The sequence below is a fragment of the Perca flavescens genome, chromosome 12 (genome assembly GCF_004354835.1).
Source record: "Perca flavescens isolate YP-PL-M2 chromosome 12, PFLA_1.0, whole genome shotgun sequence".
NCBI classification, from domain to species: Eukaryota; Metazoa; Chordata; class Actinopteri; order Perciformes; family Percidae; genus Perca; species Perca flavescens.
The window spans coordinates 12,117,798-12,135,068 of record NC_041342.1 but is presented as its reverse complement, the minus strand read 5'-3'; positions in this window follow the sequence as shown (position 1 = coordinate 12,135,068).

Here is a 17,271-nt window from a genome sequence, read left to right as displayed (position 1 = left end):
ACCCTAGTTCCCAATTCAAAGTGTAATTTGGGAACTTTGGAATTTATAATTGTAGATAAAAAATGTTTTAATTTACAGGTACCTATTCTATTATTAAGGGGTACAATATGACCTACTGAACAATAATCTGGCGTTTGGAAGGAATTTAAAGAGAAATTATACTGTGAGTATTTTTAATTACTGGGTACCTATTAAGAATACAGTATGATTATTACGGAGCAACAAAGCTCAAAGTTTGCAGAAGATGGGGTTATGATTTCTGTAGTACTACTGTAGTACAAATCTGCTGTGATTTATTTTAAAAAGGGCTGTCAAAGGGAACGCATTAATAACGAGTTAACTTAAATTCCTTTCTGTAAGTTGGTCCCTCGCGCCAATCCGTAGTTTGGGAAATCAGGAAGCGCTGCAGCACCGCGCTGCGCTCACCGGAGGTTTCTCTCGGTATCAGTTACCTCGGGGTCACAGCACATTAGTTTGGCATATTTTTCACAGTGGGAACTTCGCTCGCTTGCTTTGACTGTTATGAAGATAGGGGAGAGGCAATGTGCCCATCTGTTGGTGCTTGATGGGCTTGAGTTTGCTATATTAGACTTTCAGCCTATATATATTTTTAATCTACAGTACCTTTTTTGAAGTTATTCTGGAAAATATTATAGATCGTATTTGTCATTGTTTTGGGTTGTTGCAATAATAATAAACCTTTGCATAAAGCAAGCCTATTTGTCCCATGTTGATAAGAACTAGAACTGTCATTCTTCTATAATACCATTCGAATTTCTTTTTTTTTTATATTCAAATAATATTCAAGTATTTAATGCTCACTTGTCGCCTGTTATTAATATGTGCTACACTACTCGGGCTTATACATTGTCAGTGCCACTATAAGCATTAGGGGTGGCACGGTTCAAGAAAAAACATCCGAACTGTTCGGTCCGCTTGTCTCGGTTCGGAGCGTGCGCAATGTATCCTCGGGCCCGTATGTGACTCAGACGGTGTGGTTCCCTTTCGCGCGAAAGAGGTGTGGACAAGTTACCAACAAAACATACAACGAAAGACCGTGCAAAACATTTTAATCCCGCCAACCTCAACATTTTAACATCAATGTACGCTAGGGTTGGGTATCGTTTGGATTTTTACAATTCCGATGGCGAACCGATACTTTTAAAACAATTCCGATTCCTAAACCGATTCTTGCCGCTGTTGCCTGTCACAGGTTGAGGAGTAACTTATTCTCATGGTCAAACTGATATGAAACTGATATTAACTTTGTTGCTGCACTCTTGTTGCTTTCTGACCACCTTCATACAGTGCTGCTTTCTGCACGTACAACAGTATCCTTTTCTCATTTTGCATGACTAAGCTGTCACAGTGCTCTTCCACTAAACACAACTATAATTCAACTATGATTTGTATCCTCATAAAGCATAGCCAGCTTGACTGATTATTTTATTTCTTACACTAGCCAACTGTAGACTACAGAGAAAGTGTGATATTTTTACGTCCGTTTCGGACGGACAGAGGGACAATATTTCAGTCGACACATTAAGTGGAACCGAAATTTGCGTTCTAATCCGGTCCGATTCCTATCGGTCCGATTCTAATGTCCTAATGTACGCTGCGTTTTTTTCACTCTAAAGCCACTAAAGCGGCTGCTGTTTCAATCCTGTCAGCTCTCTGCAGTGGGCGGGGCTGCTCAGTTCCCCCCGCGACTGACGCACACACAAACGCACACATACACGGTGGATACAGGAAAAAGCGACGCAATGACCTAAATTGAGGACAGCTATGCTCATTATTGTAAGTGCAACAAAAAGTTAAAGTCCAATAGGTAACGTCACTTTATCAAACCGTATGAATCTGTGTCCCAGGCCAGGATATGAAATTAACTAACAATGTAAAGATCAACAAGCCACTGACTGACAACAAATTTGATTCATTCAATAAATTATAATTTTTTGTCTTAAATCCACCAGCCATTTTCTTATTCTACCAAAATTTGCCGCATCTTGAGCCTTTTTGGTAATGTTACTAGGAAAACTCAGCCTAGAGTAGTTTAATTCTCCCCTTTTTTATTTATATAATACAACTATACAAAAAAGAATTGCAACTTTTTTAATGTTTAACGTATTGACTTATTCAAAAGATGGAGCTTTAAGGGTTCCTCTCTCTTTTAAAGGATACATTTTTTTTGTAAGAGCTACACTGAAGTTGGCAGTTTGATAAGTTATTTCAATTGATATTCTGTAATATTTCAATCTTTATGTGCTCAAAAGGCACATAAGTTCCTGTAGATGTCAATACACATTCTCCCTTTTTTGCCAAATAAAAGAAAAGCTTGTTGAAATCATCAATGTCTTCCCTCTTGCTGTATCAAAATCTCAACTAGCTTTCCTCAGACAAATAATGTGCTTAGAGTCAAGTCAAATTCAGTTTGTGCATGATTACATGATATAACTATTTATTTTAATACTGTATCCTACGTTGTGGATAATGAAGCTAAATATCATATGCTGAAGTATATTTCTGGAGTGTTAAAGATTAAAAGAAAAAATAACAAGATCCGTACAGAAGAACCATGATACGGACCAAACCGTAGGTTTTGTGAACCGTGCCACCTCTAATAAGCATGTGGTTGTTGTTACACGTTCTGTCCACTAGAGGGACTTCCAACATCAGCCTGGCCTTGAAGGGGACCTACGTCATGGCGCGTTGCATTTCTGGCATGCAACTTTGTTTACATTCATTCAGAACTCTGTAATGAAATTACAGGGTTTGGGTACTTATTTCGACAGCTTTCATGTACCGTATATCAATGAAAAAGTACCTGTGTAGTAGAAATGTATTTCCTGATTTATGAAAGGACATTAAAGATTTATAACCGAAAATGGACCATAAAAGGAAGCTCAGCAAACCAAAAAATCATCTAAGCCAATAAAACAGGAACCTTCTTGAATCAGATGCAAAATGTGTTTGACTTTGAATATAGGAACAAACCGAAGTCTAGCAGTTTTACCAAGTGTGCTACAGCTCCCACTAGGCAGACAACAAGAGGAGTAAGCAGACACAGAACAAACACACCATGTAACCACAAGGGTGTTTCCACAGCAGTGTGTGGAGCAGCTTGAATAAAGATCGCTCAGTGATGTCACACTTTATGGTTTTGCCTATAACAGTAGGTAGGAACCTAACATCTAGCCTGGCTCTTTCCAAAGGTAACACAGCATGCCTATGAGCACATTTAAAGCTCACCAGTTAACGCCTGATGTCTTTTTTTTTTTTTTTTTTTTGTTTATTTATTTTATTAAGTGTAAAAACAAAAACTTGTAACTTTACGAGCGGTTATGTGCCAAACTATTACTATTAGAACTTCCTGGAGTCTTTAAGCTACCTTTAGACAGAGCAAGGCTAGCAGTTTTCCCGCCCGTTTCCAGTCTTAATGCTAAGCCGCTAAGTTAACCGGCTGCTGGTGTTATCTTCATATTTATCATACAGACATGGTGATATTCTTTTAATCCAACTATTGGCAAGAAATTGAATAAGAAAACTGTCAAACTCCTTTTTAATAGGAATTCATAACCGCTCAAAAGAGATTAGAAATGTGAGTACTGTATGTTGTACTGTTTGTGTATGGTACTTCCTGCATTATGCCTGTGTGTAGCTGGATAACATGGGGGGTTCTATCATACATGGCTAGGCAGAGCATGTCACTCATATATAATGAAACGGTCTTGTAATGTGTCTGCATCAATTCCTCAAGTCTAGTTCTTTCTGATCTTGATATAAATTAAAGGCATCAACAAATCAAAATTGAACTACACTGTGTTGAATAAATGAATGCAGTGCATGTGGATTCTGTTTCAATCCATGTTTTCTCTCCACCACTTATACTTATTCAAATCTCCAGCAAGAGCTTTAGTCACTTTCTAAAAAAAGGACAGACTTGACGTAATGGGAACATTGTCAAAGCAACCTCAATCTTTAACTCTTCTCTTAAAGGCCCAATCAGTCGTTCTTTTGACTATATACAGTACATTGAGGAATTTCCACATACATTATTGAAGTGCTTGAGTAAAAAATGACAAATCAGCATTTTGTGTGTTTCATAATTTCAAAATATGGGCTTGTTCCTAAGCAAGTTTCATTTTTTTGTGTGATTATTTTTAGGGCATTTTAGGACTTTTATTTTAAATAGGACAGCTGAAGACATGAAAGGGGGGAGAGAGAGGGGGAATGACATGCGAAATAGGGCCGCAGGGCGAAGTTGAACCTGCGGCCGCTGCGTCGGGGAGTGAACCTCTATCTATGGGCGCTTGCTCTACCAGGTGAGCTACCCAGGCGCCCGTAATCAAATCTCTTAAAGGGTCTGAAAGCGTTAAATTAGTTTGAGCTGTGCTCTAGAGTTAGACTTTAAATGAAAACGTGTCAATCAATTTGAGATTGATAGGCGCTTCAAATCCATTTGTTTATATCTGAATCACAGATTGTGGCCTTATGAAAACGGGCAAACTCGAGAAAGAAGGTGTCCTATGACAAATTTATGCTGAATCATTCCATATTCAATTATTCATCATCATATGCACAACTGCATGTGTGCCCATACTGACAGCCTATCCCACGCATGGATTGTATTGCACATTCACATACTGTAGGTCTCAGCGGGCAGCGCTTCACTGCTGAGTGTGCAGCCTCTCTTGCCTCGGTGGGGGGAGGCCTCCTCTGTCAAGGTATTATCCACTCCCATCTAATATTCATCAGCTACTGGGAGATTCGTGACGACAAGTCAATTTGATAGGCTAACAGTGCACCGGGGTGGTCGGTGGTGTTGTGTGCACATGCAGGGGTGTGAGTCCACATTAACAAGGTCAAAAACAGACCACACATGTGCGTGGACGCCGGGGACTTTTTCAGTTAATTATAATCCGTTTATTCATCTTAACATTTATACAAGAACTTAAATGATTTTTACAAAGATTTTAATGAATAAGTGATACTATTTGTCCGTCATTTAAAAGACACAGTGGCATGAAATTATGACTTTTATTTAGAGTCGTAATCCTTTTGTTACAAATTATTGTAGGTGTAGGTATTTTAACTGGACCATTTAAATGCAAATGTAATTACTTGATAATGCATTTCATGCCTAAAAGCAATTTTGCTAATAATTTACCACACTTGGAACAAACTCGGGGCTGTCAGTGCATGTGTTTGGGAGAGTATGACATGTGATGATGGGTCACACGTGTGTGCTTTGTGTTTCAAGTGTAAATGAACAGCCAAGTGTTAATAGGGCACACAGTTGGCTGTTAACACGGAGAACATCGGCACTTGACTATTTCTAATTGGCATTAACCCAATCTTTACACAGAGGAAAACACAAGAAGTAAGATAGGGATGTGACAAATGCCATGAGATAGATAGATAGATCTATCTATCTATCTATCTATCTATCTATCTTTACTATTATAGTTATGTTACTATAATTGCCACGTCATTTCATCCATTATATCCACTGCTATAATTATTATGAGTCATATTTCTGTATATCTGTCTCCTCCCCAACCAGTCGAGGCAGAAGGCCCCCCACCGAAAGTCTGGTTCTGCCTGTTAAAAGGAAGTTTTTCCTTGCTGCTGTTGCACCAAATGCTTGCCCTTGGGGGGCATTGTTGGGTCTCCTGTAAATGATAACGTGTGGTCTAGCCCTACTCTCTCTGTGAAGTGCCCTGAGATAACTCCTGTTGTGATTTGACACTATAAATTGAATTGAATTGAGATGAACTTAGATATGTCATGGTGAAACATGGTGGGCACTTAAACTTAGTGACTGCACACTAGAACTGCATGACACACTTTTCCTAGTCTCTACGCTTACTGTATGTTTTTGTGTTTATGTAGAAGTGCAAAAAAAAGTACAGCTGCAAAACATTCCAGAGTGGATTTTGAACACACACGCACACACACACACACACACACACACACACACACACACACACACACTCTCTCCTTCCCCTGCCCTCTCTCCTCTTTCCCTCGCTTTCTTTTTGGCATCCATCACTGTCCGCAGCAATGGAGTGCGAAACAAATTTCTATCACTATACATTACAGGTTAAGAAAGGGAGCTGGGAATGTGTTATATATGCCGGGTTCGATTTTTATGTAGCGTCTACGGGCTCGTCCATCATTGCGCTGCTAGGCACCCTTGTGCACTGGGCTCTTGACGAGATGTTGTCTTGGCACCGCTATCAATCAACCTACGCTTGCCCGAGCCCAGTGCCCAATGTGCTGGAGGGGGGCATGTGTTGTAGCTGCGGGACTCCCTCCCTCCATCCCGCTTCCTCGCCTCTCCAGTGACAGGGATGCCAACACTCATTCATTCGTTATTTGAATTATGCGTTTAGTATTCTGCAATACTGCAGAGGACGCTAAGCTTTTGATAGTGGGAGACGATTGGGTAATTATTGTGCAGGCCGGAGGGAAAACGAGGTTGGTTAAGACCCACCTGGCGCCACTCACCCGTGCAATGATACTTGGGTCAGAGCCATTAAGAAAACATGAGGTCACGCCTTATTCTGAAATATATGTAAACCCCAACAGTATAGCCAACAAGGGGAGCAGCATAAACTGACAGCAGATTGCCTTATACAGTATGCTAGTGTGTAGTGCAGTGCTTTGAGGCTTCATTGCCTGATGTAATTTCAGTCCACCAAGTCCATGATGGAATAAGCCTTCATCGCTCTGATGCCTTAATATGTCCATTTACTCTCTCGGTGTCTTTTATAGATGACTTCTAGGGTTAAACAGACACAGGATGCTGAAGCATGTGCCGTTGCATGGCTGCTCAGGCTACGGCTAGACTAATCCTTTTTCTCCCAAAGTCAGCCGGATTATTATTTGAGGAGTACTCCTTTGCCCTTCACACTCCACGGTGAAAGTCAGCAACCTATCAGAGAGCATGGGGGTGTTGGGGTGGTGGTACTGAAGGTGGAGGAGCGGGGGAGGGGGATTGGGAAAGGGCTTAATTAGGCCAGATCACCGCCGCTCTCCACCACCAGCATCCCCGGTCCCCACACTATTCCCTTAGATCTCATCCACTTAATGTTCTGTGAAATCATATTCCACTCCCCAGGGAAGCGAGAGAAATCAGAACAATAAAATGACACATTTTACAGAGAGGCAGCACCACGGGGTAACAGACCGTTAGTGACACATGGAGGATGTATAGCAAGCACATCTGTCTTGCCCGTCACCAACAAACGGCATCCGGCCCAAAACACAGCAGTCTGGAATAGGCCTCTGCACTCCACTAAGAACACATCTGTATTATTGTCTTTTTTTATTAGAACGCTGATATAGTTATAGTGTTTAGATTACACATTTTCTTTACGAAGGGACATCCTAATTAATAAAATGTTCAATTGCATTTTTATTTCAATTTTGCAATGATAAATTAACTTTTAGATCACATAGCATAGAGAAAAAAGTTTTCAGGCTGGTTGGCAAACTGCGTGACGAATAAAGTAAGGCCTTCTTTATTCTACCTCCAATCACCATTGCCTTGGAACCAACATAACACCTAAAATGAAGATATTACGTCTCCTAATATCAATAGAAAAGATTATATTACAATTTAATACATGTTAAGTGATTTGACGGTAGCTCAGCCATATGGCATAATTTCCACCAGAGTGAAAAGCTGAGACGGCAGCTTCTGAAATCTGCTAAACTAGCAGGTTCGGCCGGGTGTCCGTTGGGATTGGATTGAGCCACGAGGTGTGGAGTTACCAAAAGGTGATATTTTTCAGTTTCTTTGTAGCAGGATTGGCTGCCACCGTGGGTTACCCTCCGCACAGAACACAGCAGACAGACCATTTACAGGCCAACCGTTTCTGGTTTTCTGACTGCTCCCACTTCTCAACACAGCTTTACAACCGCCAACCGTGCGCCTCCGATGGCCCAGCTACTGGTAGGGACTGGGGGTGCATGATATATCGACTCAATATTGTTATCGCGATATCATGTTGCGCAGTATTATATCGAAAGTGTCGCGATAAGTATGTAATATTTTTTTAATATTTATTTGTTATCGTTTCTAATATGTCCTGTTCTGTAGACATGCTTTTTATTTGTATGTTTTTATACTGTCCAACCAGTAAAACATGTCCTGTTCTGTAGACATGGTCCTTATTTATTTATTTATTTATTTATTCATTTACCAGTCCAATATGACATTGAAATAAACCTTGTGTTGTAAGAAAACTTGGTTTATTTGTTATTAATCTATTTTGATGCGTTTTTCCATAAGTTTAGTAATTTTACATATGTTTAAAAATATCAATTAATATCGATATCGCAATATTCATAATCGATGATCGCAGTATCACATTTTGTCCATAAGGTGCAACCCTCGCAGGCGCACAGCCCGTTGCTCAACGCTTTGACAAAAACTAACCAAACGATCTCTCCCAGTCCAGGCCTGTCTCTGTGGTGTGCGATAGCCCTCTGAAGGTCCAGCACACTACTGCATATAGAGGGAGCAACGTGGCATCATGACGTCGCGTAAACATACACGCCACTTTCCTAAAGCCAAATGGCGTGTTATCTGTACGCATTTTGAGCTATCCATGGGTATGTCTACGCTGTATACGGAGGATGTAAACATACACACCACGTGTTATCGCGAGAACGTGCCGTACTATTGCGAAAACGGCGTCACTCATGTGTTAAAAAAATAAATAAAACTTGGGTTTAGGAATAGAACATTGGGAAAGGCTTTAGTAACACAAAAACACGACGGTGACCAACGTGACACGCTTAGGAAAACAATAAACGGTTGGGTTAGGAAAGAAACATTGAAAAAAGAATGTTGAAAAACCTGGCCTGGTTCAGATCGTCACTCAACTTTGACCACATATGTCAGTGTTTCCCACAGGTTGAGAATTTACTTGCGGTAATGTGTGGCGCGGGATGGCTGGGTTTATTAATTTTGGGTTCAGTTATAAACTAGTCCAAACGAAGGTCAAAACAATGACTAAATAACATTATCAGGTCATTTAGAAGGAAATAACTATTTACATATTTAACCAATTAGACTAAAAGATACAGATGAAAATATTGCGACACTATGCGGCATCTGACACAATTTCAGGATAGTTATTAAGGCTGCACGATATGAGTAAAATATGCCTTAACGTTGAATATCGCGATAATGATATAACTTGCGATAAATAAACATATATTTAAATGTAGCCTACTCATTTCTGCCTTTCTGCTGCTTTCAGTATTTTGCTAAAATCCAACAATGTATGGGAAACGCTGTATCTAGTTACTGCGTTTTGTGTTTTATTGGACGTTTTGGCCTCTAATGGCCAGAAATTAACCGCCTGACTAAATTTTAAAGGAATAAAACCAAATGTTTAACGCATATGAACCCATGCGTGCAGGTGTGAAATTATTTCATCATGCTGTGTTGAAAACCTTTTCGCAATTTTGCTTGTATGCACGTTTTTGATATTGAAGTTGTGGGGGAAAGACAAAATCCTTGTGGTGACAGCGAATCTCCAGAGTGGTTGTCGGCTAAAAATACTCTGTGGGCTTAAGGGCCTGGTGAAAAAAATACAACCGAGCAAAATTTGAAACGTCACCATGTCCCTTGAAGGTTAAAACAATGCTGCTGATAGTTGTTCCCACCCCGCTTAAAGATTATGAAGATATCAGCTGTGAATTAGAGCTGCATCCTGCAGCAGCCGATTCAAGGTAAAGAGTTAAATTCTATGATGGAAGGACGTTGTTACAAATTCAACCTAAGCTACTTTAATTCCTTAATTAGAACTGTGTCTGTGTCATTGTCCTGTGTTTCCCTCAGCTCCATTTTAAATTAGCCACAGTTACCCAGATGTACTCATGCAGAGCAGTCCAACTGGAAAGTTATAGTAGGCCGCACAATTGTGGCCAAAATGGCGATTTATCACAAGTATTCATTGTTTTCAGGGACAATTACACATTTAAATAGAGCACTGCTTTCCCTTCCATGTTGTCATACTTTCCTGCTAATGTACTATAGACCGTAAAAGAAATGGACCAACAGATCTCGTTGCTCTGGACGGAGACCAGTGAAGGATATTAGAAGCACTTTTCCGGTGACGGCTGAGTGTTACTGAGCAGCCTCCAACTGAGCTTGAAGACGTAGATGTGACGTGAGCAACGTGTCTGAAAGTGTGAAGTCTTCTGGTAGCTGTGCCAAGAGAAATCTCAATCATTCCCACTCTTACAGCGACTGAGAGCGTAGGTATATGTAAGGAGATAACATGGGCACAGGCTAATTATTGCTAACTAACATGGTAGTTAACGTTAGTAATTAAACTTAAACCGCTAATGTAAGTCCAAACTGCCTGCGATCTTCTCCTGTACTATACGGTAATTCCTCTACTATGCAACAGTAAGTCTTCACCTTCTGCTCTCTGTTGTATATTACTTTTCTACTCTGGACTGCAGCCGCAACATTCAGGACATTTATTTTTCACAGGCTTCCGCTGCAAGGTGCGTGTGCAGCGGCATAACAGCGCCCCAAAAGTGAAGCTAAAACATTTCGTTCAACCTCCGGTGGCTGGCTGTTAGTTTAAGAAGTGCTTGATGTGATTGGCAGTGGAGTTTTCCATGAGCGCAGCGCGCATTTTAAACCTCAATATTACAGTATTAAATTAATTGAATTAATTGTGCAGCCCTAACTTCTAGTAAACATGTTGCATTGTGAGTAACAAAGCAGCATTGCTTTTGAGTGGGGCTGAGCCGTTTTTCTCTACACATTTGTTTTTGTATTTTTCTGACGCAGAACAGAGCAGTGAAGCCGACAGGTGGCCCGAAATGCAGCAAGAAGCGTCCAGCAAAATGGAGGAAGTCAAACCGAGCGAGGCACCCAGCGTCGACATACAGACAGGCCAAGAGAGCGAGGGAGGCTGTCCAGGAAGATACACACAGATACACATGGAATAGAAATGATACACAGACTGGACAAACAGCTGGCCACACAGACAGACAGGCAAGTTGAGACACACACACACACACACACACACACACACACACACACAGGCAGGAGGACATCCATGCAGAGTAAATGGAGGGCACACAGACCAACAGGCCGCAGGGACAGACCATGTTGCCTCTCCACACCTCGAGGACACTTTGGCAGTAAAGAGAAGCTAAAGCTAATTCCCCACTGTCTTTAGCCAGTTAGGAGAGAGAGAGAGAGAGAGAGAGAGAGAGAGAGAGAGAGAGAGAGAGAGAGAGAGAGAGAGAGAGAGAGAGAGAGAGAGAGAGACTGTTTTTTTCATTAGGACACAAGGCAGCATTATCATCCAGAACATCTGAATGCACCCCCACCCACTATACTCTCTTTCTATCATCCCCTCCAATCATTTCTAATGCACTTTGTCTCCCTCCCTCCCATGTTTCCCACTCAATCAGACAACCCTGTTTTTTAAAGTGTTTTTTTTTTTTTTTTTAAACCCTTACTACCTCAGAGTCCTCTATTGTCTATTTTTTCACTTCATGTCTTTTGCTTCGTTCCTCTCTTGCTCTCGTTCCTTCTCTTTATTTTATTTACAGCAGGAGGGGGAAACGGCACCGTTAAGTGTACTTTTCAAGATCCTTTCAGCTATGTTTTTAGCACTAATGTTGGCCTAAATTCTCTGTGGTGGTGAGAACTTGATCATTTCTTGTTCCTGGATGTTGCTCATGCCCAGAGATTAGGGCTAATTGATTTTGTAGAAATACAGCAAGGTATCTGTTTAATGTCCAGGAAAGCTTGCCACTTTACCGCGTGCTATCGCACCACACCCCTACGTAGAGCATTTAAGATTCAAAGCGATGAACTCTGAAGTTTAAGCAATGGTTTAAATGATGCAATGATGATGAAACAGCAGATAGTATACACACGTGTGTTTGTTTCTAATTGAGCTGTGGCTTAATGTCATATGCACCCAAAGCAATAAAGCCATTGTATGAATTTATACTTAAAAATCTACTTAATATGCCAGACAGCAAGCACGGAGAACAAAACCTGCCTGCAGATGTTCAAGTTTTTGAATTAGTAATTAAACATCATCTAAAAAATGAGGTTGCTGTAAACATTTAAATAGCCTACTGCATGAGTTGCTATGTTTTTTTATTCGGCGCAGTAATATCCTGTTCTAATTAACTGCGGTCAGAGGTGTGCTGTTTGTCTGGCTGCCTGCGGCTTCGAATGTGAACTAGCTTTTAGGTTTTGGAACAAATCTGCTTTTTTAATTTCCGTTTTTGTCATCCCATGGACCACTATATACACACTGTATACACTCCCCTCTGCGGCAGTTTGGCTGCTCGTGTTTCTCTCAGTAATTATACGCCTGTGATTAAGTGCGTGAGTGAATAATGCCACCAGCTGGAGGAGTCCTTTCTGATGCCTGCATTTTTTTTTTTTTTTTTTTTTTTCTTCTTTTTTTTTTCTTTCTGTGATGTGGTATGTCTGGGTCTCCCCCTGCTGCGTTGGTGACGGGGAAACCTGCCATCAATGTGCCCGGAAACCTCGACGCCAACATGGCAGCGTGAGCTAAAAATAGACCGCCGGTGATAAATAATAAAACCTCTCCCCATATGCCAAGCGCCCCTCTGCCGTCCTCCTGATTTTAGTGTCTGTGGCTAATTATATGACTCAATTTGAATCGGGTACATGTTGTAGAGAAATGTAAGTGATCAGGCTGTTTATGGCTGGCATTGGTTAGACCGGATCACTGTTCAGCTATTATAGGATGAGAAAAATAGACCTTAAAGCTTAAATAAATCTTGACTAGTTTTTACAATGTTAAAAAAAAAAAAAAGAAAAAAAGCATAGTCTATTATTATAGATATATGGGGGATAACAATCAGGTGTGCGTGTCTATACCCTGTTTAATTTCCACAGACCTATAACAAATAAATATTATATTGCCTAAGTAAACGGTTGTGGACATAAAAGGTCTTAAGACATTGAAATTATAAAGAGCTATGACATATAGGCCTGCATTAGTAGTAATAGCCGTGAAAATACCGTATATTATAAAGCTAAATGCCATCACGGGTTTATTACTGTGGGTTTATTACTGAGCACTCTCCCTGATCAGCATCCTCATATCCCTCTCGTTTTCCACGATATAATTTTACTCCATAATTCTGCATGATTGCCCCCCCCTTTTTTTTTTTTTTTTTAAAGAGCGGTGTAATTTAAGAGTGGTGTAAAACAAATCATGCTAAATCAAAGAAAGCAGTACCGTCCTGCGTGGAGAAAATGACACGGCGCTCCCTTTTCTGTTTTTCCTGGCTGTCTGGTCACGATTCAAAGCCTTCACAGCGGGGAGCTTTGTGTGGATGCTGCTGCAGTCTGCATGGGAACCCCCACCACCCCCCCATCCTTTTTCTTGTCTCCTCTTCTCCTCTTCCATCTCTTCCTCCACTTCAACCCCCCCCTCTTCCCCCCACCACCCCCTGCTGCTCCTCTTCCTCCTCCTGCTTCTCTTTCTCTCCTCCGCCCACGCACGGCTCTCCACGACCAATAGGCTAAAAATAGCATCAGGAATCCCCGCATCAATTCAGAAGGAGGAGGAGGGAAGGGGGTGGAGGGGGGGGGGGCGTCAGTGCACACACAAGGTCATAAACCCCCACCGCCCCCCTCCAGTGCTTTTCTTCATTTGTCACAGCTCGCATCAGCAGTTTTTTTTGTTTGTTTGTCCGGGAGACCCACACTGTCAGATTTTATTTTATCGTCCTGAATTGATAAAAAAATGTTATCGATCTCCTGTAAATCACATTAAATGTCCCTTCTATAGTTAACACCGTGACACAGAGGTAGGAATGAGATTTCACTGCGGACTAAAATAATATAAAATAAGAAGGACTTTACATAGCTGGGTTTTTATCAGAGCACAAACAGGTGGAGGAGATGGGGAGAAAACACGCGAGTAGAGAAGAGGAAGCAGACAAAAAGCTGAGCATGTGCTTGCATAAATTTAGAGCGTGTATTCCCCGTTATTCCATGCTACAAGCGACCGGAGACTGCAATAAATGGGAGAGCCCTTATTCTTAGTAGGAGACTATTGATTTTCTTGCTGTCATTTATAATCATTGTCAATGTGTCTTCTACAAGGAGAGAGAGCCTGCAATGTGCAACCTCCATCAGATAAAAGGTAAGTCATTTCCTCTCATTCTCTTTTCCAGAAGTATTAGTTAAAAAAGACGGGTGTGAAAAAATGCATGGTGAAATTGCATTTGCAGGCTCTAATATCTGTAGCTAATGAGCTTTATCATTTGCATTTTCACACCTAACAGCACTAGTTTAAGACTTTTTTTTTTTTTTTTTTTTTTTTTTTGCAGGGATGAATTTTCTTACCTGACAAAGCTACGCCTTGAGGAAGCAGGGATGAACCATTTCGGTGTTACTGGTGTGCGTTGTGGATTACAAAGGGATATCCCCCTGCATTAGATTAGTCTGATGCACGGTTGCCCGTGCGTACAGTATTTCAGCTTTTTTTTGTCCTTGCGCAGATGGTCTAGGGTGATCTTATTTAAGTGTGTGGTCTTCTTGAAACGGTTTCTAAGGGATGATTCTTAAGGCTTTTCATAGAAGAGTGTGTACAGTCCACCTCTGCCTGCTGTTGGTGAATATGGGGGGGTCACTTGGTCATCTCCTTTTGTGTTTTGTGCGGCTCTGATGATGAGACAGGGGCCGAGTCTTTGAACCTTTGCATTAGTGATGAGCTTTCTCCTCTCTTTATCTCTCATCGCCGTATTTTACAACCTGGGCAAACTGAGCCTCTCTTGTCAAGCGCTGGTAACCATCTGCCCACACAGGTATGCACATTTGAACACGTCGTTGCACAAATGCACACCCTGAAGCACATGTTTTGAAAACACACACACACACACACACACACACACACACACACACACACACACACACACACACGCGCGCACGCAGGCGTAATGCCATAACCACCTTTTACCTTACACACATCAGACGGCATTATAAATGGACCTTGCCCTGTTTGTTTCTCTTTGTCCTCTTCACTTCCCCTCATCATCAACTGCTCCATTTAATGCAGTGACATCATTGTGCTCTGTGAACAGAGGTTGATGGTCCAATGCTTCCGCTAGGGCCACCTCGGAGACAACGAAGCAGGCGTTTGTTGTTGTTTTAGCAAAGAAGGTGCCATGTAGAACCAGCTGCAGCCGAAAGCCGGAGACATCTCTGTCATCGCCGCTTTAACACTGCCAGACCTAGATTGGAGGTAGAAAAAGAGTATGACGTATAATGTTTTAAAGCTAGTGAGATAACGTCTCACATAGAGATAAACAAGTTAAATGAAAGTGGGAGCTATCAAATAAAACCCTAAATCTCTAAAGATGTATTAAATCCATCTCTAACTGTCTTTTTAACTGTGTATTTGAGGATTTTAGTGGTTGTCTTCTTGCTAAATATTTGTCATCCTTGTTGAAATAATTGCCACCGACAATAAGATTTTCCTCCTAATGTCATTCATAATTAAAAACCACAGCAAATCTAATATTGCAGAAAAAGGAATAGAACTCTGTTGTGATAGCCTTTTCTTTAGCGGGCCGAAGAGGAAACCACCATAACAAGGTGGTGGTATCCGTGTTTGTGCCGCGTTTCCACTGTGTGGTACGGCTCTGACTCCCTTTTTTGGTACCAGTACTTTTCTCTTTTTGTTCTCCACCTATAGTAGTATAGTTTCCCTCGCTGTAGGCGGGATTCCCTGCTGATCCCCATCGTGACGCCGTATGAAACTGCCGTGGCATCACGGGGAATCCTTTTCCTCTCATCGCCAACCAAACAGAGGAATGTCTGCACTTTTAAGACTACTTTGCACGGCGTAGTCTTTCAGGCTGCTATTTAGGGCTGGGCAATATATTGGTATGTCGATATATGAGGCTAGATATTGTCTTAAATTTCAAATATCGTGATATGACACACGTGTTGTGTTTTCCTGGTTTTAAAGGCTGCATTACAGTAAAGTGAAGTCATTTTCTGAACTTCCCAGACTGTTCCAACTGCTCTATAATTTGCCTTTAACCATTCAGTCATTATATCCACATTACTGATAAATATTTATCACAAATCTCATTGTGTAAATGTTTTGTGATGGCACCAATTGTCAACCCTACAATATCGTCTCAATGTCGATGTATTTGGTGAAAAATATCGTGCTATTGATTTTCATTATATCTCCCACCTCTACTCGCATGTTTTGAAATCTGGGTCAAAAATTAGGGTTGCAATTGACTGTAGCATGGCTATTTAAAAATGGGCGGGGTTTGTGTTGTGCTTGTGAAGATGACCAGTCGGTGGTCTGCAGTGTTTTAACTCCACCTGCTCGTATCTGTACTGTACCAGCTACCATCCACAACTTTTGCTAATGGAAAACCACAAGAGAGCGAGTCGTGCCATACCATGCAGTGGAAGCAGCGCAAGGTGACTAATTGCCCTCTTGTTCATGCTCTGCCGATGGATGACAACACTCACCCCTCTGCTCCTTCAAGCTTTTGGCTGTGCGTCAGGATTACCCAGGATGCTTCTTGAGTGTCCCCTTATTCCTTCAATGGGATCTCATCTCATCTCGGATGTTACCTGGCATGACTGCACATTACAGCATCTGCCTGCAAAGGCCACTTTATCATTCCCTGCACCTTGGCTTTGCTCGTGGCGATAATAGAAAACACTTCATCACAGTTGTCTGCCTTGCTCAGGCCGTTCCACTCATTTATGGGACTTTGGGATGCTAACATGTCAGCTGATATTTAGACTCTCCCTGTACCTGCCTCTTCCTGAATGATGGCAAAGCTGCTTAGTCAAAGGCAAATCTAACTAATGATCTTAGCTGTCAGAGATAAATTCCACCGTTGGGCGCAGAGCCCTGCCGCTGCTGTGGCTGGCAGCGTGTATCTCTCAGACGCTCTGTCTCAAGCATGCCCTCGGTATCATCTCGCACTCGCCGCCTCGAGTCCTCGATGACGCCGCAGCCCGGGTTGAGTCACGACTCATCTCTTATCTCGAGGATCGCAGGTTGTTGATCATGTGTGAAGCACATCGGCGTTTACGCAGGCCAGCTGCGTCTGTCCAGCTGAATGTGTCACATTATTCACTGGTCATAACACTGTATCAAGGCCCGCTGTCACTCCTGCAGCACCAAACCCTCTATCCTTGAGGCACTGTCATAGTCATAGGATTCAGTCATAGTTGAGTAAGATGAC